This window comes from Oreochromis aureus, linkage group 12, assembly GCF_013358895.1.
Source record: "Oreochromis aureus strain Israel breed Guangdong linkage group 12, ZZ_aureus, whole genome shotgun sequence".
In the NCBI taxonomy this organism is placed as follows: domain Eukaryota; kingdom Metazoa; phylum Chordata; class Actinopteri; order Cichliformes; family Cichlidae; genus Oreochromis; species Oreochromis aureus.
The window spans coordinates 4,278,499-4,305,170 of record NC_052953.1 but is presented as its reverse complement, the minus strand read 5'-3'; the positions used below and the strand labels follow the sequence as shown (position 1 = coordinate 4,305,170).

General features: G+C 40.8%; 1 long non-coding RNA gene across 1 annotated transcript; it reads right to left on the bottom strand.

The window, feature by feature from the left end:
* Window positions 1–7,863: 7,863 nt before the first annotated feature.
* On the bottom strand, window positions 7,864–18,140 carry LOC120443014. Its single transcript, XR_005615065.1, has 4 exons — window positions 18,095–18,140; window positions 17,954–18,014; window positions 8,344–8,456; window positions 7,864–8,115 (listed from the first exon to the last, which is right to left on the bottom strand). It is a non-coding gene; the product is annotated as an uncharacterized LOC120443014 (long non-coding RNA).
* Window positions 18,141–26,672: the final 8,532 nt, after the last annotated feature.

Here is a 26,672-nt window from a genome sequence, read left to right as displayed (position 1 = left end):
TCATATTTTAGTAATATGTGAGCATCTTTTGTAGAAACATGTTTTCATATAATGTTTAACATCGGTTTGTTTTTTTCTTCTTCTTTCTTCGTTTTTTTCTTCATTGTCTTTCTTGAGTGTAACGAGTGAATAGTGCCGCAAGTTCAAGTGTTCAAGTGTTGTTAATAGTTTTTTCATTAAACAGTTCTCAAATGTAACTTAATATCCGAGTGTTTCTTAGTTTTAGTCGGTTAGTCGACTAGGAAATTAGTGTCCAGGAACGTCCGTAGTTTTAAGCTTGTTTATTGTTTACATTTTCGTTCTGTTGTATACTTTTTAATATTCTGAGTCCAGTTTGTGTTTGTATTAAGAGTGATTTTGTTCCCTGAGTGTTTTCTGTTGCCATCTACCGTGTCAGTTGCCTTATGTTAAACCTTATTGTGTCTGTGTTTCTCTGTTTACCTATTGATTTGACTGTTTTATAAAAGCTGTCGTCTGTGTCTTGGATTTTGTTTAATTTCGCCTTGAATCATCCCCTTGATTCTATGCACCTGTGTTTTTTCCCAGCTGTGTCCACTTTCAACTTCTCTGTGTACATTCATAGCGATGTCTTCCCCTTGTTTCTTGTCAGAGTGTGTGTAATCCTCCCTCTGTGCTCCTGCTCGCGTGTTTTTGTGGATTTGTTTTTGCCTTGCTTTCTGGACTTTTTGTTTCATATTTAACACTCTGTTAAATCCAGTCTACCTCCAGAGTATCCATTTGGATAATAAATCACAAAATATGACACCCTCCTTTAAAAGTCTTAGTTTTTTGTTATTAAGTTCTTCCTAATTTAAAAAAAAGAAAAGAAGAAAAGTGTCTTGTTTAGATATTTGAACTCCTTCTATACACAAAGTCTGATTTGCACAGACTGTTTTCTATTTCATAGCAGGTGTGGTCTATTTCAGTCGTCTGCATGCACAGCTGCAGAGTGCTCCTTGTGTACCCTACCACTTGCTTTCTTGTCCATTTGTATTTCTTGTAACGAGGTCCTGCTCACCTTGTAGCAGCATCACTAAGAAAAATTACGCTGCAATTAGCACAGTCATTTTTTCTAATTACACTGACTGTGATTAAGATTTTTGTCTTCACACTCTCTGCATTGTGTTACTGTTTCTGTCTCCATAACCCTGAAGTAATTGGTGGCCCTGTAATAGCCTTCATCTATCAGATCTGTCTAGAGGCAATCTCACCCACCCATTAAGGGACCGTTAGCACTGAGCCAAATGACTCAAACGGACATTTCCACATAGATTACAATCCACTCTAAACATACATACTCCACACATGCTGGGGACAGGGTTCGCTCTGTTCTCATTTAAACTTGTCATTTAAGCACCACTTAAGTGGTTACTTGTCAGATCTTCTTGGTGTAGGAGAAGAGAGCAGATGATAATTTTACTGAAAAAGCACATAAAAAGGGACTCTGCTCACCTGGAGGTTTTAGGTTGTTTTAAATCATTCATTTCCAAAATCGAAAAATGAATCCAAACAGCTTAAAAAGAACTTCCACGTTCCATCCATCCATTCGCTTCCGCTTATCCTTTTTCAGGGTCACGGGGGTGCTGGAGCCTATCCCAGCTGTCATAGGGCGAGAGGCAGGGTACACCCTGGACAGGATGCCAGTCTGTTGCAGGGCTAACACACAGGGACAGACAACCATTCACACTCACATTCACACCTATGGGCAATTTGGATTTTTCAATTAACCTATCCCCACAAAGTGCATGTTTTTGGACTGTGGGCGGAAGCTGGAGTACCTGGGGAGAACCCACGCAAACACGGGGAGAACATGCAAACTCCACACAGAAAGACCCTGCTGGCCTGGTGGTGGAATTGAACTCAGGACCTTCTTGCTGTGCGGCAACAGTGCTAACCACCGTGCCTTTCACTTTTTCCAGCAAATTTCTTTGGAATTATAAAAGAGTGACATTACTCACTGATTAGTGAAAAGACATTATGAACCGGCAAGATTATTCTAGAAGACCATGCCAAAGATCTGGAGACAAATGGGGATAACAAAAATAATACAATGCACTGTGAACTTCTAAAAACACACTAGATGAATTATAATGACATTAAGGTATCAGCAGCTATTGTTTCGAGCAGGACTGATGTGCAGATATCACCAAATTTTTTGCTACACATTCTAGAGATAGTAATTTAAAAACTGGACTATTACAGTGTAATTACAGGAGTTCAAACTGGCATTGTTGTTATGAACAAAGTCAAAATCAGCCAATAAAATGCTAAAATGGCAGGTTTGCATTCAAGTGATTCAAATGACTTTGATGTGACTACCTGCTGCTCCACCTGCTGCCTTGGCTGAACAACACTACAGTACACAAACACACACACATACAAACCTCCCACACACCAAAAACCAATTAGTCCATTTTTGAGATGAATAAGGCGGATTTATCATCTAACCTCCAACACAAAAACGCCAAAGCGACAGCATGAAACAAATTGTTGGCAAAAAAATTATTAATGGCGCAATCAGCCTGCGTGAGCCGTGCCTCTCATTGACACCCCACTGCTGTACGTGATGTTAATAATGCTGTTTAATGATATGCTCCGTGTTGGCTGGCAAACGTAGCTCCATATGTTGTTACGGCTGTGGGGCGCAGAGAAACTACATGAGCTACACAGCTTCAGAGCATGGCCCCTGCTGGGATAAACAAATACATGTGTGTGTGTGTGTGTGTGTGTGTGTGTGTGTGTGTGTGTGTGTGTGTGTGTGTGTGTGTGTGTGTGTGTGTGTGTGTGTGTGTGTGTGTGTGTGTGTGTGTGTGTGTGTGTGTGTGTGTGTGTGTGTGTGTGTGTGTGTGTGTGTGTGTGTGTGTTTCTGTGCATGTGTTGGCAGGAAATACTCTCTGGAGTACTGCCTTTGACGCGTCTCCTGCTTTGTTTGTGTTTTCTTCTGTGATGAAGGGAAAATGCAGCGGATGTGCTTCAAGCATGTCAGAAGTTCTCTTCTGAGTAAATCCTTCTCAACCATCAGTGATCTGCTTGCTCAAAGTTTCAAGGGGTGAAGCATCTTTTTCATTTCTTGCATGCAGTTTTGGTGCCCTCGTACTCAGATCCAGATGTGGAGTCCAAACTAAAGTGTTCATGAAGTGTATTTCCACTAAATACAGGAACATCTCAGCCAGCAGATTGCTGCATCTGCCCAAACACTCACCATTTACTCTCTGAGCTGTAATGAAACTGGAAAAACTGCAGGTTAAATCAGAAACGTAGAATGTTTGCGTTCAAATTAAAAGCTGTCTTACTTCAGAAATCAACTTTTTCTGGAATTGAACTGCTCCATTCCTGTTTTTTTCTTGAACTTCACAGTTTTGTGCAGTAGTTTAAGTGCTTGCAGGCAAGTCTGCATTTTCCATGCAGACAGCAACCAAAGCAACTTGCTAGCGACCAAAGTAATTGCAGGGAGGTTTTCAGTGCAGCACCTTGTAGGTCTTTGCGACCAATTTATTTCACACCAGTGACTGCCAGAAACATTCTTACCCACCAATCAGTAATTTCACATTTGTCCCTTGATCAGCGGTTGTCCGATTGTCGCTCATCGGTCTGTGAGATTGCGCAGCTTTTGTAAATTTTAAATGATTTTAAATGATAAGATCACCTTTTCTGACACCCCCTTAGTGCAACTTGTTAAATTTATCATCCATGATGGTAACGCAGCTCATGAGGTAAGATTTGCCATTAGGACTGAGGAGTTTTATGTATCCCCCGTGAGTAGCCGGCTGAGTTAAACAACTGGCTGTATATGTGTGAGATGAGTTTTAATGCTAATTATAGTCAGTGAAATGTGTTGATACTGCAGGACGTGTGGTTTTACAGCCTTGCAGTGCCGGCACTGAGCAAATATGAACAAAGACACAAGCTGAGTCTACACATAAACACAAACGGGAGCCTGAAGCTCTATCCTCTCCTGTAATGTACATTCAGTTGCCCTCCCAACCCCCAAACCAATTTCCTTTTTTTATTTAGTTATCTACTCGTTCCATTATTCATGTTAATGTGCCTTGCATTTGGCTGTGTATTAACGTCAGTGCACATTGCTTAGTTGACACAGAGCTTCAAAATAAATTAACTTTAATGTGAGCGTGTATCTAATGTGAATGGATGGTGTTAATTCTCACAGGCTCCAATGCTCTTTTTTTTAAACAAATTTATTATTTGTATTTAAGTAAAAGAAAGTGCATAAATTTGGGTTTCTGTGTCTCTTAAGGCAAACTGAGTCTGCCCACTAAAACTGACATAATGAATTACATTTATAAAAAAATAAATAAATACCTTTAAGTTTGGATGAGTCTTGTCTGAAGAAAAATTACCTTCTCTGTGTTTTCTGAACCGTTTAGGATTTTTATATATTATTCTTTTACAAGCTAGGATTAAAATGCCAAGAGCTGGTGTGACAAAGGAGATGGATGCACTTGGAAATAGCAAGACACACAGTAATCATATTATAGTTGCAGCTTCACCACATCTTTTGCAGCAACTTTATACAAGCCGACATCTCATTGGTTAGGGAAGCCCTGTTTTATATTCTCATCCTGAACATTTTTCCCTTTGCCTTATGGACATAAGGGAGAGACTCTACTAGTTTAGTAGTTAGTTTAGTACTAGTAAAGTGTAGCTGTGACCATAAACTCATCTGGGATGTGTTTGTGGATGTCATAAAATCAGTGACCAATAATTTCATTTTCTAATTAATTTCCATACAATCAGACTTATTTTGTGCAACTAGAGGCGTCGCCACCTGCTGGCCATTAGAGACAATGCGGGTTAAAGGCGCTCTGGCTTCAGTTTCAAGAACTGGATCGTACTAAGCTTAGAGATCAGGTGACCCTGAACCCTCCCTTAGTTACGCAGCAATAGGCCCAGGCTGCTGGGAACTTCCCATGATGCATTGAGTGTCTCTTCTAACTCTGGTCTCTTCACTCTTTATGTTTATACACCACGTTGCATGGCTTTTGTCCCTCCCTTCACCCCCAACCAGATGGCTGCCCTCCCTGAGTCTGAGTTTTTTCCTGTTAAAGGGGAGTTTTTCCTTCCCACCTTCACCAAAGCACTTGCTCACAGGGGGTCATATGGTTTTTAGGCTTTTCTCTGTATTATTGTAGGATCTTTACCTTACATGTATTAACTTTTATTTTACCAGGGAGTTAAACATCAGAATGCGCTGGGTCCAGATGTACAACGTTACTCTAGTGTGTTATTTTTTTGGCAAACAGAGAAAGCAGAACTCCCAGAGAAGGCTCCACACAGACAAAACACTGAGCCACTATGGTACCGAAGCACAATGCTGGGATCAATATTTTTAGGTTCACAAAAACAAGATCTGACTGAACCACTTTGGCTGTGGAAACAACATCCATGCAGGTGGTCTGCCTCATAACCATGGTGGAGGTTTTGCTATGGAACCGTTATTATTTTCACTACTAGTGGTGTTATTTCAAAGAGCTAAAATTTGTTGATATTTTTAAAAATGTAATAACACTTTACATTATTTGTAGCTAGTTTGGATAATTAAGCAGAACTGCTTGTCTTGTTTCACAAAGAGAATAAGTGGCTTACAGACATGATTATCCTGGCTCTCCACCCTTTCCTTCCACAAAGCAGCTGATTTGTAAAACATTCATATAGAAATAACATAAATCAGGGCTGCAGCTATGAAAATGGGAGCTAGTTTGTAAAAAATAAAATTTTAATAAATATGAAATAGAAGCCTAATGAAGACAATGAACAGTACGACACGCGTGCTCACGCATACACACACAGTGACACTGCCTTTGCTCTCTCACACAGCCCTCCTTCTGTTCACTGCAGCAGCAGCTTAATGTTGCATCAAAGACCCAGCCGTTCACAGAGGAGCTTCTAATGGAGTTTTTTTTTCTTCAGCATTAATGCAACGTGCCAGGCTGCCGCTCCATCATTAACCCTGTAAACTATTTCACAACTCCTGAGTTTACCAAGACAAAAGAGACAGCAGAAAATAATAGAGAAGAAATATAGACAGAGACAGAGGAGAGGAGACCAGCCACCGTGACCGGCTGCACTCTCTGCACTGCAGTACAACACAAGGTGTGATTTATCCATCAGCTGGCCAGGGGGGAACTGAGCTTCACCATTAGCAAATGAGCCCTAATTCACCCAGACAGCAGAGAATGTGCTTCCTCTCTCTTAGTTTTTGACTCACAGCCCAAAGCCAAGTGCCAGCGCTGCTCTCTCTGAAGCCGAGTTCATGACTGCAGATCCCTGAAGAGATATGTTTATTTAAATGGCAAAATCCTGGCCTCCTGTGTCAACTGACAGTAATATATGAAGGTCTGTGGGAGCTGGGAGGAGCTTGGGGTAGAGTGCTGCTACTAATCATGGTTTCTTTCAGCAGCATGAAAGAATGCCCAACGATGATACCTGTACAGTAATTATGTCCTAAAGTAAAGTATCAAAGATATATGTTGCCATTTAAAAAGGGAGGATTATTGGTTCTTTCTGTCCAGCGTAGAGCATCTGTTCACTCATTTGCACATAAACATCTGCAGTGAAAATTGCACAGAGTGATGCAAGCAGGGCAGCACTGCACACGAGCAGAATAGCAGCCTAATTTAAAATCAGGCATGGGTTATAGTTCTTTTTTTTATGAGAGGATTTTTTGGAACATTTCGATCACACCTTAGAATTTCTAGAAGTCCAGACTGGGCTCTTCAAAACTGCAATGCCTGAAACTGCATATTTTTATGGTTAGAACCAAAATATTCTCCCACAGGATGCACAGTGAAAAGCTCAAGGCTCTCTAACACAACGATTTTTAAATGTCCAGTCACATCATTCACAAAAAAACATCAATATCAGTAGTGTGTTTAATATACATTAAGAAGGAAAGTGAAGAAAACATGAGGGCTTTTATAAAAGCTAAAAGTGCAGAGAAGGATCCAAATGTTTGTAAAAAGCAGTCGAATAACACAAAAGTGACAGAGAAAAACCAAAAGGTCACTGTCAAGGCTGGCTCTGCGGATGGCAGAGTTGGACCCAAAAGGAGGACTCAGAAACATGAGGGCTAAACTAAAAGGTATCAAAGAACAAAGTACAAAATAAAGTGAGCCAAAGAGAGGAAAAACAAATCGACAGGGAAAACATGATACAAGGAAGGACTCAAATAATATACACACACCAGGTAATTAGAGAGATGGGAAACACCAAGGGACACAAATCTGACTAATGAGACAAGAGAGACAACGCACACAGGACTAGGAACTATCAAAATAAAACAGGAAGTAGCAAACACAGAGACCAGGACTGAGACATGAAATTGACAGAACAGGGACATCACTGGGGAGACAGAACTGAGTTCCACTAGAGATGCTGAGGACAAACGCATGGACGAGACCAACATAATCAAACAAGAAACCATGAACTAGAAATAAAGATAACAAAACTTGAAAGCACTAGAAAATACTAAAATCAAGGCTAAACAATAAAGAGCTTGAACTTAAGCCATCTCTTAAATCCAGAATTAAGAATCGTGACTCCACAATAAAAACTCAAAACGGCGGGTCAAAGAGCCGAGACCATGACATGAGAAATGCTCAACCAGTGAGGAAGGTGTGAAGGAAGACAACAAGTAAAACTACCCGGCATGCACAATAACCAAGGACTGCAAAAATGAAACAGAAACTCCAAACTGATCATCAGGATGTTAGAGACATGAAAGATGCTTAAATCAATTTCAAAATGCTGAATGGATGTTTTATTTTATTTATTTTTATTGTTTATTATGTACCATTTGACATTTTTTGATATGAGAAGGAGAAGGCTGATCAGGACCTCAGATGTTGTATTTTAGAGATGAAATCAAGGAAACACTGTATCACACACACACACACACACACACACACACACACCTTTTCATGAAATCTGCATCGAAGGGATCTTGAGTCTTGATTAAAAATTCCCATCCTGGGCTGGTGTCTCCCTGCGCGTGAGATACAGGCAATTTTTCGGGTAGTGGGGTGAATTGTGATTCATTCCATGCATCGAGTGAAACCAGATGGATCCCTCCTCTACATCCTATTCCCCGCTGGCCTGCTGAATGACAAGCATGAACACAGGCACATACACAAACCACAAAACACGTCAAACCCAATGTTATCAGGACTGGCTGGACGCAAGAGGACTGTTATTAGAGCTTACATACACACACAGACACATACATTTCATCTCCCAACACATCTGATGTGAGATTTATGCTTTCAGCTATCTCATGTCAGAAAGGAAAGGGAAATGGAAATGTCAGAGTAAACACTGAATTCTCACTTCTGTTTGGTTTTGTGGATTTTTGCTCGAGTCTTCGTGGCCACCAGCGTTCGACCGTAACACAAACATCAAATGTTCTTCAGTCACTCCATCATTCACACTACTGCATGATCCTGACAATACATAAGAAACAAAACCAGCTGAGATTAATGAATAAAAAGAAATCTATTAACAAAAAACTCAACATAAAACCTCCAATCACATCCAAGACAGGACACAGAAGAAGGTTAAAGAAAAACAAAATGTGAGCCTTTATTCTAGTCCAAAAAATAGATAATCAAGACAGCCATATAGGAAATTAAGCATAAGGGACAAAAACTATACAGTAAAAACACAAAGGACCACTTGTAGAAAGATACAGATGGGAGCAATTAACCACAGGTGAGAAGAATGAGCGCAAACAGTCACAAAGGAAGGAAATAAAAAGCAAAAGTAAAACCAAGACACAGGAGAAAACTAATCTCCGGTGAAACACACGAGCAAAGGACAAATAACAAACACCAGGACCGACACTAAACATGACGCCAGAGACGGGAAACAGAATGAAGGAGGACAAAATACGCTGGCAGAAACTAATGAAAACCACAGGGACCGGTGATACCTACATTTGGTCTCACAGTAGCCATCGCGTCAGTGTAATGTTTTCTCTGTCAATGACAGCTTCTGCCTCAAGTGAGAGCAGATTTTTGGGGAACGTTCGTGTTTTCAGTTTAAATATATAACCAAAAAGGTCATTTAAATGTAACTACAAAATCCAAAAATAAACCTCTAAATTAAAAGGAGACTTGTAGAATTCAAATAATCTTATCAGTGGCAAATAATATTCACTGGATCTGTAAGATTTTTGTGTGTTATTTGGAATAAATGTCCAGATCTTTTAAAAATAAATAAATAAATAAATAAATAAATAAAAGGAAGAAAAATGGCACGAAAAGGATCTTATCCACCCCGACAACATTCATGATATATTATTTGTAAGAAGAGAAAAATAAAGGTTTTTGCTTTTTTAACACTTCATCCTTCTCCAGGCATCATTACCTCCATCCTCCCACCTACAATCAATCAATTTCACACATATAAACCCAGAGCTGAACGAAGCAAGAGACGTAATCTAATTGAAGAGGGTAAACAATGTGGCAGTGAGCTGTCTTCAGCATAATCACTTCCCATCATGGCTTTATCTTGATTCTTCCTCCCACTTCTCTGAGGAGGCTTCTTCTTTTTCTCCCTTAAACACCATGCGGGTCAGTTGCATTTGACTAGGCGGCATAATGAAGCGTGACACATCTGATTTTTCACACAACAGATAAAACACTGTGGACGGTAGTCTGCGTTGGCCACTCACTGTCACCTCAGGTTGTTGAGAGTTATTTGTACAACTGTACAAATTCAAGTTATAAGATTCGAGTCTATATCTTGAAGCTAGATTTTAACATGATAGATGCAGCGCAATTTTTGGTTTAATACCTTATGAAATAATATAGTAAAGCACTGGGTGCTGATGTAGCATGCAGGTTGCACCGGTGACTACATGCCTCGAAGCTGAATGCAGCAGCCGGGTTCAGCTCTGACCTGAGGCCCTTTGCTGTGTCTTCTCTACAGTGTGCTCTCTAATTAAGGTGAAAAGCCCCTGAAAAAAAAAATATTTAGAAAGAAAAGCATTACAGTTATTGAATTCCATTTGCCTGTAATGCTGTAATGTTTCTAAATTAGAGCTAATTATCTGCCTAATGGGCAGACTGAAAAAAACAAAAGAACAAATGTGCCTTTTTTGAAGTGCCTGGCTTTGTCGTGGAAAATGGCAAAAGTGGGAAAGTCATCACGAACGGAGAAATAAACATAACATTGTTGTGGAAAATGACAAGAATATGTAAGCTGTGCCTCTAGACCAGAAACTTCTCACTGCTCCACAGCGTCACCACAATATTTTCCTGTGATGTACTATTTTCACCATAAACTGTATATAAAAGATGGCAGTAACCACCACAGCGTTACCCACTGGTTCCTGGATGTTTTTGATCTGGTAACTGGATAGATGCAATCTGCAACACACAGACACACAGACCTGGCTCGTAGTCAGGAGAACTGGAGAGGCAGTACCATACAGCAGACCATATTACTTGGCAAACATACCATTAGCATTCAGCATGGCCCAGACGGCTGTTTCCTTCCACTAATGGTTTGTAGAAATCACATAAAAGCGCACCAAACAGCAAAAACACTATAATTCGGACACAGACCCTTTACTGTTCGTCCTATTTTGAAATATATGTAATCACGTTGTCAGCTTCAACTAGCATGAAATATGCCATTAACTGCAACAACAGGAAGTTGTTTCTGGGGAATTGTATTCTTTTCCTCAAAGGCCCATCAAAGCTCTGCGGGTGCTGCAGAAGATTCATGCTTGACTTTATGCTTTTCTATGCAGAATTTCTTGCATACCTCCTCCTTGTGTGGTGAGAGGATTTACAGATATGTATGAATATGTTTGAATATGTGGTGAGATGTCCTGCCTAAAAATTGCACAAAGTTAGTAACTGTATGCGGTGTTGTTTCGAAAGTTTTTGTTCCTTTATTTCTCTTTTTAATTTGTTTGCATGTCAAGCTAAGCTAATGAGCTGCTAGTAGCCTCCTTTTAATTACTGCTTTAATTTTCCATGTTTTTCATCTTTTCAAATGCATCTACTGATCAAGATCCAGGTTATAATTATGCTAATTCATTTGGTGCTTCAAAGAACTAACACACATTAATCTCTCATGTCAGTCCGTGAAAATAATTTAACACTATTTTAATTAAGTGCAGCTAAAATTACTCATTTATTTATTTAGCTTCAACTTGCTGCTAATTGGCAAATAGTGAGAGCGTGTAGGACTGTAAGTCATTTAGCTTAGTAGCTTTTTTTTTCCAAGTACCTTTTAATTATTTGAGCAAATATTTTGCTTTTCTTGTAGTCTTGTTTCTGCCTCGTTGCATATTATGTGAGCAACACAGCAGCAACCTGCAACATTTTCTGTTTCCTTGTAACCTTAATGAAAAGCTTTTATTCCTGACAAGTATCTGCTGCTATCTCTGTTCTTATATCTAAATGATTCAAATTTTTTAAAACTGTGGGAAATGAATTCAAACTAACTTTCGGAGAGTTTATGTCACATTTATCGCAAGAATCTCCTTCATACTGATGTGAATCAAAGAAAAACATTTCCAAAAATAAAATGCAGGTCACACTTGTGGAGTTTCACTCTGTGATGAGGAACCTAATTGTGTCGATGTGGTCTCATTTGCTTCTAATTTGAATATAGAGGCTTAATTCGTAAATCCATTTGATGTTCTCCGAAAGCCAAATCTTCTGCACTCTGCATCACCTTTCACATTAATTTATTTGAGAGTGTGTTTGTGTTTGCTCAGTCTCTAGTGGCTGACCAGTACTGTCCATTTCTCATCACTTTTATCTCTGACATTCATACTGTCAGTTCCACTTTGAACACAGCCAGCCAATTAAATGTGGCACAGTTATTAAATATTCGACCTCGCTCCCACTCTTATCGCAGCATTCCTGTTGAGGATAAATCAGCAGCAGCTTTACTTGTGAACTCTGTGGAAGTTTATTTCCTTTAGGAGTATTTGGCTTTGAAACAAGCTTCTTGTCAGTGTCACACAGTGAGATGAGTTTAAGGCCCAACAGCCATTTATTCAGTGCTGCTTACAATATACCTAAAAGCTGCAGAGGCAGTTTTAGAGGCCTCAGTGGGAGAGGTGCTTACTCTGAAGAAGCAGCCAAAACCAAGGATGGCTAAGAGCAACGTTTATTAAAATGGTCCTGTGTGAATGTAATAAGGAATCATGTTTTGATAGTAATTCCCTGAGGCCCTTTAGACCTGACACCTGACAGTGATTTGATCATATTTCTGAATCTGCTGTGTTTCAACACAATTTAAGGTCTTATTTAAAAGATGTTTGACTATCATTGGATTTTTCTTCCTACTGTGCATTCAGGAATTTGGGGGAAAACATTACAAATTCAGAGAACAGGCTCAAAAGATTCTGTTTTATAAAAGCTGCTTGTGTCTCAGAGAGACAGCCAAGGTGTCCTTTGGCCTGGATGCTGTGATGTCACAGTTGTGGTTAGATAGACATGATCTTCCTCCCAACTTGTCACATATGATCTTTATCCTTAAGCGTCACACTTTTAGCATTCAACACTAATATTTGATGGCTCCACTAGGCAGGCATGCAGCAAGATGGGAACTGGTGCGGCAGGTATTAACCTGAAGTCCACTAACACTGTTTTGTCACAGTGCTGTTGGGACAGTGCACCTGGTCAACAGGTTGTCAACGTCCATCACAAAGCCAAATTCATCTCCACCCGAGATGAGCCTGGTCAGTGTGTTGTCATCTGCAAAGTTATGGAGTTTGACGGACTGGTGTCTGGAAGTGCAGCAGTTGGTGTAAAGGGAGAAGAGCAGGGGATAAAGTACAGAGCCCTGAGGGGAACTGATGCTGATGCACTGAAAGTCTGAGACATGCATAGCCAGTCTCACATGCTACTTCCTGTCAGACAGGAAGTCAGTGATCCACCTGCAGGTGGAAGCAAGCGCATCGCCTAGGAGAGCTTGTCAAGCATCAGAGCTGGGATGAAAAGATCATCACTGACTTTGTCATCTGCTGTAAACACAACCACCTGCATCAGTTGATGTTGGTTGACTTGCCCAATTGCACAGGTGAACACGGTCTGGACATCGAGCTGATGGACAGATACAGAATCCTGAGTCTTCTTCTTAACAATAAACTGGAACAGAAAACACTCAAGCTCTGTTCAAGTAGGGTCAAAGTCAGCCCAGTCATCTGCTGGACGGGTTGAGGTCTTCTGGGGTGTGCACGACATTGCTAAGGATCTTTTATGACAAAGTGATAGCTTCCACAGTCTTTTATGCAGTTGTCTGCCGGGGAGGTGGCAGCATGAGCAGAGACCGCAAATGACTTTATAGACTGGCGAAGCCTGGTTCTGTCCTGGCTGGTACTCCAGATCCCATAGAGGAGGAGGAGGATGTTAGCCAATCTAACGTCCATTATGGACAACATATACAATGATATACATATACAGCTGTTATGATGTGGGAAACCATCCACAGAAGTCAAACCTATTCTTTTACCAAGCTGCACACATTCGTTTAACCCCATAGAGTTGAGCATTTTATTATGGGCTATTTATTTATTTATTTATTATTTTATTATTATTATGAAGAGTGACTCACTTTTGGAGACAGCTGTGAAGTGGCCATTAGCTGTCCTGTGTCCAGTACTGTGGCAGCCGCTGGGTCAAAACACTCACGCCAAAGGACACACTGGGCATCATCCCAAACAGTGCGTGTGCACAAATCTGAGTAAACCATGTGTATGAATGGTTTACACCTCAAAATTAGAATTAAATAAATTAGGAATAAATAAAAAATAAAGAACACAAATTGTTAACTGTGGCGCAAATGTTCATAATCCAAATGCCTGTTTTGTCAGATGGTGTCATTCTTATGAGGGCACATTGATATTATTGTCCTCACACTGAAAGATAAAGTCGACTGAGATCTCTCAGTAATCTTTTGCAGGTTCTCCGGCGTATTAAAAAAATAGGTTTTATTTCAGGCACGAGCTTTTCAGCAAAGTTCATTCCTCTCTCCTCACAAAGCATGAACATTCACAGCAGTAATCGTATCTGAACCCAGACATCTGATGTAAGTCTATCCTCTTAGCTTCACTGTCTTGGCGTAGTGTGGCATAGAGAGTCACTCTGTGTGCCGCTAAAACCCTTCACTGATGCTCTTTAATGATAACGTCCTCTCTCCTGATCCTGTCTTACCCTGCGCTCGCTGCCCTTTTCACAGCCTGTTCACCGGCTGGCCCTCGCCACCCAGATGATCGGATCTTACCCATCAGAGGAGAGTGCAAGGCTTGGATATTTGAGAGGGATTAACCTTTCATTAGTGGACCCTACGTCAGATGTCTTTGCATACAACACACACACACACACACACACACTGTGAAACTCACACACAGCTACAACTCAACTTGCTGCACGAGTGGTGTCAAGATTAAAGAGCAATTACATGCTACTCCACAAATGATAGATTGGAAGTGGAGTCAATGTGATGGTGACCTACTTTGCAGAAAGAGGGAGAAGAGGGAGAGACGACGGGGGGAGAAGGGAAGAGAGGAGGAGCAAGAAAAGGAAATGAACAGTATTTTAAAAAAATGAAATTTGTCACAGAGGATAAACATGCATGTGTGAAATACACTGTACAATGATTACATGATAATACGATGAGTATAACAGAGAAGACAAAGAATAAAGAGCTTTGTGGAAAGATGACATTAGTTTCTTTCTTTTTACTGTACACATGGAAGCATGCACTGTGCTGCGTGCCTGCCTGTCCTCAGTTTAGCTTCTCAGAAGAAACTCAAGACACGTTATTTCCCTTCACTCTGTCTCATCTTGTCTCTGTCTGTTTGTTAGGTGGATGAAGTTTTCACAAGGATCTCACTTCATGCAGAAGCATCTTTGTATCAGGTTTTGCCACCCCAGGTGAACTGATGTCTTATTGCAGACATTTTTAATGTCTTTGTGAGTGGTTTCACATTTTTCACGATTCAAGAGTCTTGATTACAGACCCTGATTATACTACAATGTTCCCAGTTTACTTTTTCTTTTATTCATTGTATACACTGATCAGTATATGGCAGTCAGATGCTCCAAGATAAAGTCCACTGGCTCCATAAAGCACAAAAACTGTAAGGATGCATGTGCAAGTACACAAGACATCAAAATCCTGTAAAATAACGCGGAGAAAAAAGATGGAGCTTCTGCAGTGCAGACTTTATTTATGACTGGGTATGTTTGCTTTGTTTCCTGTGGAACTTGCCAATGGGGTACAAAGCACTACACCCATGAGAAAGCTAATTAAACCTCAAATACACTGCTTAATTATGCTTGCTCTTGGTCAGTCATTTGTTGTGCAAGTGCATGAAATCCATCCACACACACTTTCTAAGCTTAGTGTTGGTTTGTTGCTAAAACCGTTCGTGTGCCTATAATAAATGAGCTGCTGCAGCATGATCTTCATCAGCCCTGTTTTTTGTACATGTACATATATTTGCTGAATTTGTACCGTAAAAAAATATTGTGGAGACAAGAAAATCGTTACAATACATTGTGCTTGCTTTATGTCACACAGTGTCACGAATTAGGTTTAATTTCTATACATCATCGCTGTATGCAGTCACTGAATTACGACTGATGGAAAAGAGCTGAACACAGTACATGTGGAATACACACGAGCACATGCAATATTATGAAAGCTTTCCCAGCCTACGGGCACAATATTTTCACCCCTTTGTTCGCTAGAGACAGGAAGGAGCACTGCTAATGGGTTTTTGGTTTCTGTGGATTACTGAACGAGTAGTATGACCTTGTTTTTTTTTTCACATCAGCAGGCCTTTCATTTCAACAATTAGATATCTCCATATTAATGTGCAGAACGAGGAACAAGACGTTTGGTACTAGAAGCTTACAAATGTCCATTTGTTGTCTGCTTGTAGTCCAGATGCTATTTCTGTATCACCCTTGAGCATTTGTGAGTTTTGGTCCTGAACATGGAAAGCAGGATAGAGACAGCGCTGGCTGAAATGCAGTCTCAAAAGCAAAACCTTTTATCTGATGAAGATTTTGTTTTGTTTTGAGGTTTTCTATTATCTAGATTTGTAAAGAAAAGGGCAAACAGGGAAGCTTGGCCATTTCAAAGCTGATGTGTTGTGGCCTTATCATGCAGGTCTGAGATGATATGGATGAGTATTCCATCAATAATGTTTGAGTTGTATACCATAGTGGAAGTCATACTGTTTTATTTGTACTGTTGAATTGTTTCTTTTGGGTGGAATCCAATTCATCCTGTCATGACAGAGAAGATAAGTGGCAGTTGTACACCGCAGGAAAGTCATATGGATCATATGTTACAGAAGGATGTTCAGTTGAGGAGCATCAGTCCAGGTGAGCCATGATCAGGAAGCAGGAATGTTAGTCACAGTGACAGAAATGATCAACATTTAGCAGGATGGGTCCTGAAGCAGAAAGAAATCTAGCAGAATTAAAAATAGTCTGAGGGAGAGGAAGAACTTTGAAACGTTGCACTGGGGAAAAAGAAAAGCGCTTGATGCACAGATCAATCCATATTCAAATCTGCTATAGGACTCCAGTCATGTACATGCATGCCCTACTAGTCATGAGATACCCATGAGATAGAAGCCAGTGATGTTATGGAATATATGGAATATAAGGCTCACATCCAAATTCCAGCAGCTTGGCACTCTATGCATAACGAAATGAGAGCGTTATTAGTGAGTGTCACAGTCACTGTCCATGGATGAAACAGGGAGCTTCCATGAATACATCAGGAAGATGGTCTCCCAGGACGAACCGCTTCAAGGGTGCCTCAGACAGAAGAAGAGATGATGAGGAAGAAGAGACAATATCTTGGAAATATCTACCAATGAGAGCTCGAGAAAGCGGCTGAGATTGGGAAAGTCCAAATACAAGGTGGGACAGCGAGCAGGCGCAACCATGTGGCGACAGTAGTGTACAGGACGATCATGAGTTAGAAATCCATGCTGGCAGCAACAGCAGCAAAAGCCGAGTGAGAAGATAGAAATGTAACAGATGCTGAAGGAACAACTGTAACAGATGTGGACGTCCACAGTGATCACAGTGACACAAAAACATTTATTGAAAACATCTATTGCTTGACGCTTTCTTCTGTTCCTTTCGTTCACATCACAGACCCCAAATCATTACATCTCCTTTGCACAGATCATGAAATGGTCTCTGTGGGATTCTGAAATTTTATCTCATTACGTTTATTTTCTTTCCATATTAATTACTTCCACTGTATCGAGGGAGGAAGAAGGAAAATAGGGCAAATTTCTCAAGTCTCATTTTCCATTTGGGTGAGCTCTGCAACAGCCAGTAGCTGTGGTGCACGGTAGCAAAGACTCCTGTGTAATAGGGTTGGAAGTTAAGGCTCATTGCCTCCTCTGTTTCCTTAGTCTGGAACTCCCTGCAGGTCTCCAGTCCAAGTTATATGTTTTAATTTTGCAGAAAACATAAAGAAATTGTTGTATAAGCGAATAAAGCAAACTGACATTTTTTTAAAATGAAAACTTGGAAATGATCGCTGTTGTATGAGATGTTTACAACTTTTTTTGTGTCCTCTGTTTTGCTTTTGGTACAGAAAAGTTTGCTTTTAGAATATGTTAACAGCCAATTATGCATTCAGCTTCAGCCTGAACATTTTCTCTCAGTGTCTTAACATTTACAGGCTGCCATGTTTCTATAAGGCTGGCTCTATTGCTTCCCCTCTCTCTCTGCTCTCAGGCGGAGTTGGGTAGGCCTTGGTGCCTGACCTCGCCCCTGAGTGGGGTATTCCTGCCACTGAGCCAGTGTGCACACCTGTTTTCCATTAACTCATCACCTTTTGAAAATAAAAGGCTAGCTGATACTTTCACTTCTTGCTAGACTGTTTTTGCCCTCGTGGCAGTAATCAGACTCAATTCCAGTGATTATCTTACCTTTAAGCCTTCGGTTGCCTGACCTTGTTCTCGTCCAGCTGTCTTCTGGTGTGTGACTTTGCTGGAGCATGAAAAAAAAAACTGTGATTCGAGAAAACTCTGCTGGTTTCCTGGAAAAGTAAGAATTAACCTAAAACTTACCTGTCTACTCTTCACCACCTTCATCTTTGGGAATCTTTGCCCACCCCCTCCACCTGTACATCCATAAAGAGTTATGAAAAAAGGACCAGAATCAATTCAGAAACAGGTCTCCTCTGCCTTGTAAAAGAAGATCAAAAGAAAACAATAAAGATTCTGAGAACTTGGTTTTGGTCTTGTGGGGTCTGCTTCTGACTCCTCGCTATCTGATAATTATGAAATGCATTTTTATGGGTTGATGTTGTCTTCGCTTTGGAGCATCCTCCGCCTGTACGGTGTCCCACAAAAATTCATCTCAGTCTTCAAGTCACTGTACCGCCACCCCAACTGCTGCATCAAGACGGACACGGGCCACGCTGATCTCTTCGCCATCGAGACTGGTGTCAGGCAAGTCTCATCCTTCCTGTATCTAATGGAGGGGTGTCGAACACCAGGCCTCGAGGGCCGGTGTCCTGCAGGTTTTAGATCTCACCCTGTTTCAACACACCTGAATCACATGATTAGTTCATTTCCAGGCTTCTGGAGAACTTCAAGACATGTTGAGGAGGTAATTTAGCCATTTAAATCAGCTGTGGTGGATCAAGGACACATCTAAAACCTGCAGGACACCGGCCCTCCAGGCCTGGAGTTGGACACCTGTGATCTAATGGCACGCAACTTCATCATGAAGAAAGCCCTGGTCAGGTCAGATGCAGGCATCAAATTGGACAGGAACAGTCGACTCACCGACCTTGATTTTGCGGATGATATAGCCCTGCTGGGCGAAAACGGCCAGAGAAACGGGAAAAGTCAGACTTCCCATCAGTGCTAAGAAATCAAAAACCATGCACATCGGTGACCAGGCCGGTATGCCTAAGATCAAGACTGGTGGGCAAGAACTCGAGGTGGTTGAGAGGTTTGCATTACCTCAGCAGCGTCATCATTTGGGGCAGAGATGCAGACACCGATGTGAAGAGCCACACTGGCAAAGCCTCGGTGGTATTCCAACAAATGCAAAATAGCTGGTCAATCTCAATCAACATCAAGCTTCGTCCGTACGCCTCAATCATCATCCCAATGGCAATCTACGCCTCTGATACGTGGAAAGTGTCAGCCAGAATAACCAGGAAGGTGGACATCTTCCATCAGCACTGCCTTCGAAGGATAATGAAGATCTGGTACTTTGATCACGTCACCAATGAAATGGTGCTGCGACAAAGCAACCTTCCTCGCCTCAGCGCGACTATTGCACACTACCACCTTAAACTTGCTGGACACATCATCCGCACGAATGACAGCCGCCTCCCAAAAAAAGTATTCTGATATGTTTCACCTGGAGGGCGACGTGGCAGGGGATGGCCGCAGCTGACCTGGCACCAGACCTTCCTTGACAACCTCAAAGGTCTCGGCATCTCCTGGCATGAAGCTGAAGAGCTCGCTGGAAATCGTGATGCATGGAGAGACCTTGTAGCCCAATACGCTCGATAGCGTAGGTGGGAAAGAAGAAGAAGATGTTGTCTTGGAAGTCTCTAGCAATGGAATTAAAATATTATAGTTTTAAATACTTAAAGGGATGAGAACAGCCCCAATATCTCCAAGGTGTGCTGCAAAATATTAAAAATATTCAGCTTTGTCCTGTCTATCATAACAGCAAAGAATGATTTAAATCCATCCAAAGCTTCTCAAATCTGCTGAAGTCCTGCTTTAAAAAGGCAAACTGACTCAATCACGTAACCTCTTCAGTGGCTGTAATAAGACTGGCCCTTCATCAGTAAACAGGCCACTGCCCAGTGTCACCACCATCACTGCTACGCTGCTGTCAGATTCATCTATAGCCAGAAAGACCGTGACTGCAACGATTAATGTAAGCATCGCAATGACAAAAGCCTGCTTGACAAGCTCAAGTGCCACCTGAAGTCCAACTTAATATCCGAGCCGAGCCCGTTCTTCCATGAAGCTGGATGCAGGTCAGAGTGATGAGTTCAATTTCTCTGCCGCTCGCCCAGCTCTGATCAAAGGAGCATGCCTTTCTCATCTCAACGCCAAATAATCTCCCACAGCATCTGCCTCAGACTGAGCCATGTTGACACTACACAAGCCAGGTGTAATGGAATTGACCTCCAACACCAATCCGCTGCCATTTCACGGAGAGACACATCAATAATATCCTCTGCACTGAGCCGGTGCTGCACGAACTGTAAACTCAGCAGGCTGTAAATAAAGGCCGGATGGCTGCAGCACCAGCTCTCTTTCAACACGACTTCTTCACTGATAGAAAGTGCTTTTTTGCTTTTTCAGTATCAGAGATAAGACTTTGATTTGTTTTAACATTAGTTTTTTGTCCTCCTTCATTTGGTAGCAGTAATAAATCTGAAAGCTAAGGACTGTTCATTGTTTCATAATTGTCTTAAAGGGATGCTTTTATATTTTGAAATAAAGATTTATGTAAGAGGATCAATACCACTCTCCACTGTGTGCATTTAAAAGAAAACTAATTAACTGATCAGCAGTCTTTACTGGTTCTGGGACCAAGTCTTTTATTCCGTTTCTCACTTTCAGTCTCCAATTAACGGCAGGGATTCATAATCACACCTTGACAGCTCTGACACTTCATATTAGAAAGTGACGCGTCGAGGAATGAAAGACTCCTGCGCTGACGCCGCTCTGTGCCGACACATGACCAGAACATAAATGAGGAGATTAACGACTGGACAGAAATACAGAGCTGCAATTTAGACCGAAGTGAGTCAAAGAAGAAATGATGCAATTATATTATTCAGGTCTGCATAATACAATAAACCTTTTAAGTTCCCCTTGCCTACATAATGAGACATAATAAGCATAAAATGGTCTTTTGTGTTTTCTAAAGCGCAGAATACATTAGAGAGTTACCTGCACAGCTACAGACGACAACATACTGAGTGACCAGCCATCAGCTGCAAAGCTGTGAGTGATGAGCTGGACTTTAGGCTCCACAGCAATGGTATATTTTGTCCCTGGAGTGGAGAATGTTCTGGAGTTACGTTAAGTACGATATAAAAACTTCTGATACAGGATTTTTAAAACTGACACCCATACTCACATTTGGTCATTTAAAAATCTGACATGTTGGCTGATATTTCTTTCTTTCAGACATATGAAACACAAAAACATTTCCCAGATTTACAACAGTTATGTATAGTTACATTATCTTAGTGCTAAAATAATATTTTCCATGTTACAAAGAGTCGTGGTGTCTGATCCAAGAATCAGATCAGTGTATTCCTGATCACAAGTTCTTGTGTTCTCTAGCTTTTCTTAATTTGTAAAGGCTCGATGTTATGTCCTTCACAAGTGCAGCAATTTATCTTCCCCACTTCCCAATCCTTTCCTGTAGAGAACCTGCTTTTTGTTAAGCTATCTCCTTAAGTCCTGGTTCTTCAGTCCTGTAAACACATCTCTGGTCTCTGGGTTTGACTGTGAATCCAAATATATTTGGTATTATAACAATTATACAGTAAAACTGTAAATATCTAACTCATAACCTAAAGCTTTTAAATTAAATAAAAGTACTGGTACATTACAATCCTGATAGTGCTCATATTTTGAGCTTTAGGCCATTCAGATAAAGTTATTTTCACAACATTTTTCATAAGCATGAGCATCGTAAAACCTAAATTAATGCTATTTGTTCTGTAGGATATGAAGGATCCTTGTTCCTGACTGTAATTACCAACACTGGGTGTTGGAAGAGACAAAGGCCTGAGAGCTTGTGATTAAAAGAGGCCTTGAGGCAGGCCTTGTCAGAGGCCAACTTCCTCATAACTGCTGTAAAAATGTTTGTCAAGCAAAGAAAATGTACCAAAGTGAAATGTTGCTTTAATTTCTCGAGAAACACCTCAGTTCATCATCACTTCAGACACTAATGGTGCTGATGGTGAAAGTACCCTGAGGAATACTGCATGTCTGCAGCACTATGCGTCACTTCTCATCTTGTCACCTGCTGTAAAACTGCTGAACATCACTTGAAGCCCTCTTACTCCTCAGCTGACCTCTTTTTGTGATTACAACAAGTCTTAAAGGAACACACCCACTGATTTGTCAAGCACTGTGGACACAGCCATGTTGGTGTTTTGTTTTTTGAAGTGACAAAAATGTGGAGTTATTAGCTAACACGAGCGTTATGGACAGCAAGGTGCATCTACAGACTGTATGAGGGCTAACACCAGTTATATCATGCTGGTGTTAGCCAGCCAATAGTGCTCTAATATCACCCTATTAGAGCACTTCGCTCTCGCTCTGCAGGCCTACTTGTTGTTCCTAGAGTATTTAAAAGTAGAATGGGAGGCAGAGCCTTCAGTTTTCAGGCCCCTCTTCTGTGGAACCAGCTTCCAGTTTGGATTTGGGAGACAGACACTATCTCTACTTTCAAGATTAGGCTTCAAACTTTCCTTTTTGCTAAAGCATATAGTTAGGGCTGGACCAGGTGACCCTGAATCCTCCCTTAGTTATGCTGCAGTAGGTGTAGGCTGCCGGGGATTCCCATGATGCACTGGGTGTTTCTTCTTCAGTCACCTTTCTCACTCACTCTGTGTTAATAGACCTCTCTGCACTGAATCATACTTGTTATTAATCTCTGTCTCTCTTCCACAGCATGTCTTTATCATGTCTTCCTTCTCTCACTCCAACCAATCACAGCAGATGGCCCCGCCCCTTCCTGAGCCTGGTTCTGCTGGAGGTTTCTTTCTGTTAAAAGGGAGTTTTTCCTTCCCACTGTCGCCAAAGTGCTTGCTCATAGGGGGTCATATGATTGTAGGGTCTACCTTACTATATAAAGCACCTTGAGGTGATCACCTTGATGTGATTTGGCGCTGTATAAATAAAACTGAATTGAATTGAATTGAATAAAGAGGCTCTTTGTGAGTCACATTAGGGTTCTTCCCCAAGTATAAATTAATAAACACTCACAGCATCTCCAGGTCAAAGGTTTGGCAATAAGGATCCTATGATTTTTTTTCCCTATGATGTGAGACTTTTCTGTCTGGTAATCATCTTTGAGTTTTCACATCTCCTTTTTGAGCCACATATTTCTTGTGAGACTCACGTGTGTTGACCTACAGCCAATCAGTATATGGGATATATTCTCATTGAAGATTTCTAATGTTCCTCTTCCTGTGTTAAGGATGGACCAGCGAGTTTCAAGAGAGAGTTTGTTGCTTGGGGGCGTTAGGAGACTCTGTCAGGAGACTCAGAGTATCGGGGATTTGGATTCCCTGAACCTTCCTTCCATTGGATTTTGTACATATGAGACTTCTGAACTGAGCGCCTCAAAAACACTTTGTATATAGCACTGTCTGCACCAACGCTGTAAATAAACTCACTGAACTTTCATCTCTGAGTCTACCTTTGACTCCAGCCAGACAAACATGAGAATAATATGCAAAAGTATTGAGTCATCCCTCATTTCTTTATATGTTGCTGCTAATGGAAAATTATTTAAATACACTAAAAGAGTTTGTACAATTCTAACAAGCCTGAAAAAAGTCAATACTTGGAATGACTGTTTTTTAAAATTTACAATCCAGTTCTTGTCTAATGTCAGTTTTTTCTCCCTGTTTCTCTTCCTTAAGAACGTCCTATAAACATTGCTATGTTTATAGGACCACTTTGTGTCTTCCTTTTATATTTTATTTTCCCTTGCTGTAAGAGCTCTGTAACACAGAAATTTCTCATCCGTGGCATAATAAAGGTTTATTCTATTCTATTCTATTCTATTCTATTCTATTCTAGTTTTTGTGACAGTCTACAAGTAAAAAGTACCTAAAATACAAACAATCTGCAGGCATTTCTTTGCCAAATTGTCAGAAATGATGAAAATATGTCTCTCAAAATAGTCAGGTACACAGACCTGACTGAAATAAGTGAAAACGTGTCTCCAAAAGAAACTTTGAGGAAACTTCAGAAAGCCTGGAGAACTGTTGATAAAGGCCATTTCAAAGGTTCTATGAAATTCTGGCTCCTCTGAAGCAAAATGCAAAAAAATGAGAGGTTTGTTAAGACTTTTGTAAAGTACTTTCTAATACTAGAAAACAACCTGTTCTCCAGTAAGTTGATCTTTTCAGTTTATTCTTTGAGCATATGGGCAGATGGGTCAGTTATTACCCACGGCTGTGCTGCATTTTGTTCTTTATTCATCTAAGGCTAGTTTCACATAGCAGTTCTGTACAGTATACACAGCTGTCATGGCCCGAATCTGGTCCCACTTACCTTATTTTTGCTTCCTAGGGTTATATTATTTGATAATTGCACGGAGATTTGATACATTTTTTTGATATTGTATATGACAGCCTCTTAGTAAATATTACTCTGGATCAGATAAACTTTTGCACAGAATTTCAAATTCATCCACATCAGTGCTGACATGGCCTAAGTCATATTTTTTTTTTCAGGGTATGTAATGAAGTGTGGTCATAACGGGGTCTTTGAAGGAAGGTGGACGTCAGCAGGCCTCTTACATCTGACAGGGTTTATTAAGTTGAGGTGATGAGCTGCAAAGCCAGACAGCAGGGGTTGTGATGGCAGCCACTAGTCCTGTCAAAACTGATTAAGCTATCAAGTCTCATGTCTGGTTGGCTTGTAGGGGACGAGACAGCGAATAGTCCGACGACAACAATATCCCAGACTCTGTAATATCTCAGTAATGGCATGTGAACGCTCAGATGGGGATGGCAAGACGGGGAGAGGAAAGGAGGGAAAGGGGTGAGGAGGATGGGATGAAGAGCGGGAAATGAGAAGGGAAGAGTGATGGGCTATCACAGAGGTGGCTGCTGAGCAGATGGGCCTCCACCTGGGTTCCTCTCATGGGAAATGGCTTTGGATGAATGTCAGAAACTGAGGAAAGGGTAGCAAGGCTGGAGATCCCTGGGGTTTGATGATTCCTTTTATTTCTTTATTTTGTTGTCTGGTGACTTCCAGATCCGTTGTGCTGTTCTTTGATTGTACAATCTGGTCTTGTGGTCTGAGATATTCATTCAAAGTTTGCTTATTAAATTTGCTGGAAATGGCAATTTGGTTGTCGATGATTATTTGTCAGTTTTATTTTAGCACTTTCTTTCTTTTAATTATTTTTAATTATGTCGTTTTTTTAATCTCTTGTTTTGGGGTCTGTGATATTTTGCTGGTGCGCTGATATTTCTGATTTGTGTGTATAGTTAAATGGTCTCTACCATTTATGGTAGCATGAAAAGAGCAAATGTGAACAGGCCAAATACTCTCTAGCCCTGTCAGCATGTGCCGCTGCCCATGAGCAAAACATTCAGAAGAGTTTGTACTCTAAATGTCTGTTGGTAGAATTTAGACCTAGCAAAGAAATAGACTGTACAGTAATTGTGTGCTTATCCTTTCATCTTCTACTTCAGGCTGCTACATAACATGATCGATGTGTGAAACATCCCAAAAGTCAATACTGCAGGTGGCTAAAGGGTAAAAACAACAAGCAGAATCAGTAATATTTCATCAATCAGACTACATGATGAATTCTCGCTAACCTACGTGTTCATCAGTGATTCACTGATTTCACGAAATCGCTTCTTTCTGAGCAGCAGCATGTCCTAAAAATACCCCATCATGGCAAAAGGAGCTTAGCGGGGTTAAGAGCCTGTGCAGCATGTTTACCTCCAGTTTTACGTGGCAGCTGGCACGAAGCAAAATAATCTGTAGTTGTAGTGATGGACAAGAGCTTTGTAAGTGGTCAGCAGCAAAGTTAAAAATGCACTTCTGTTTGATTATCTGAAAGGACACACCAAAAAAGAGTCACACTACACATTTTTTGTTCCATAGTGTATAAAGATGTGCGGCAACTCAAATGTTCCACCACATGCCGGCAAAATAAATTGACTTAATCTATAGTCTGGTCTACTGAGTTAAGCCATCCACTGTAAATCCACTGTTACATAACTGCCTGCTTCTTGAACGGTCCCTCTTTTACACTGCTCTGTGACTTATATATTTTATGTATCAAAATTTTTAATATGCAAGCATTGCAGGACAGAGATTTCCAACCTGTGGGTCAGGGATCCAAAAGCGATCCCGCAGTGATTAGAAAATTAACAGTGACACTAAAATATATCACATGGGCTACAATACACGGCAGAAGCATCCTGGTCACACACATTTATACACTTTTCTCAGACAGGCATGAACATTTTCACACTTTTCTCTTTTGTTTAAACACTCTCAAAGTTCAAACCTTTGTAGAAAAATAAGTCCAGTATTATAGTCATCAGTGGTGATAACCACAGCGCCACCATCCCGCTGTGCTGCCCTACCTAGGATATGTTTCCTGAAACAATACATGTTTAAAAGTTATTGGAAGAAATATAATTTACATTTAAATGATCAGCACCCACATTTATGTAAGCGTGGGTCCTGAGTGTTGCTTGGTTGTTAGTCTGGTTTGGTTGGTTGATTGTTCAAGTTTGCTCATTAGTGTGTTCAGCTGTTGGTTGGTTGGGTTTGTTTGTTTGTTTGTTGGTCTCTGTTTTGGTTGTGTGGTTGGTTGATTGTTATTGTGGTTTGGTCACTTGGTTGGTTGGTTGGTTGGGTGGGTTTGTGTCAGGGTTCC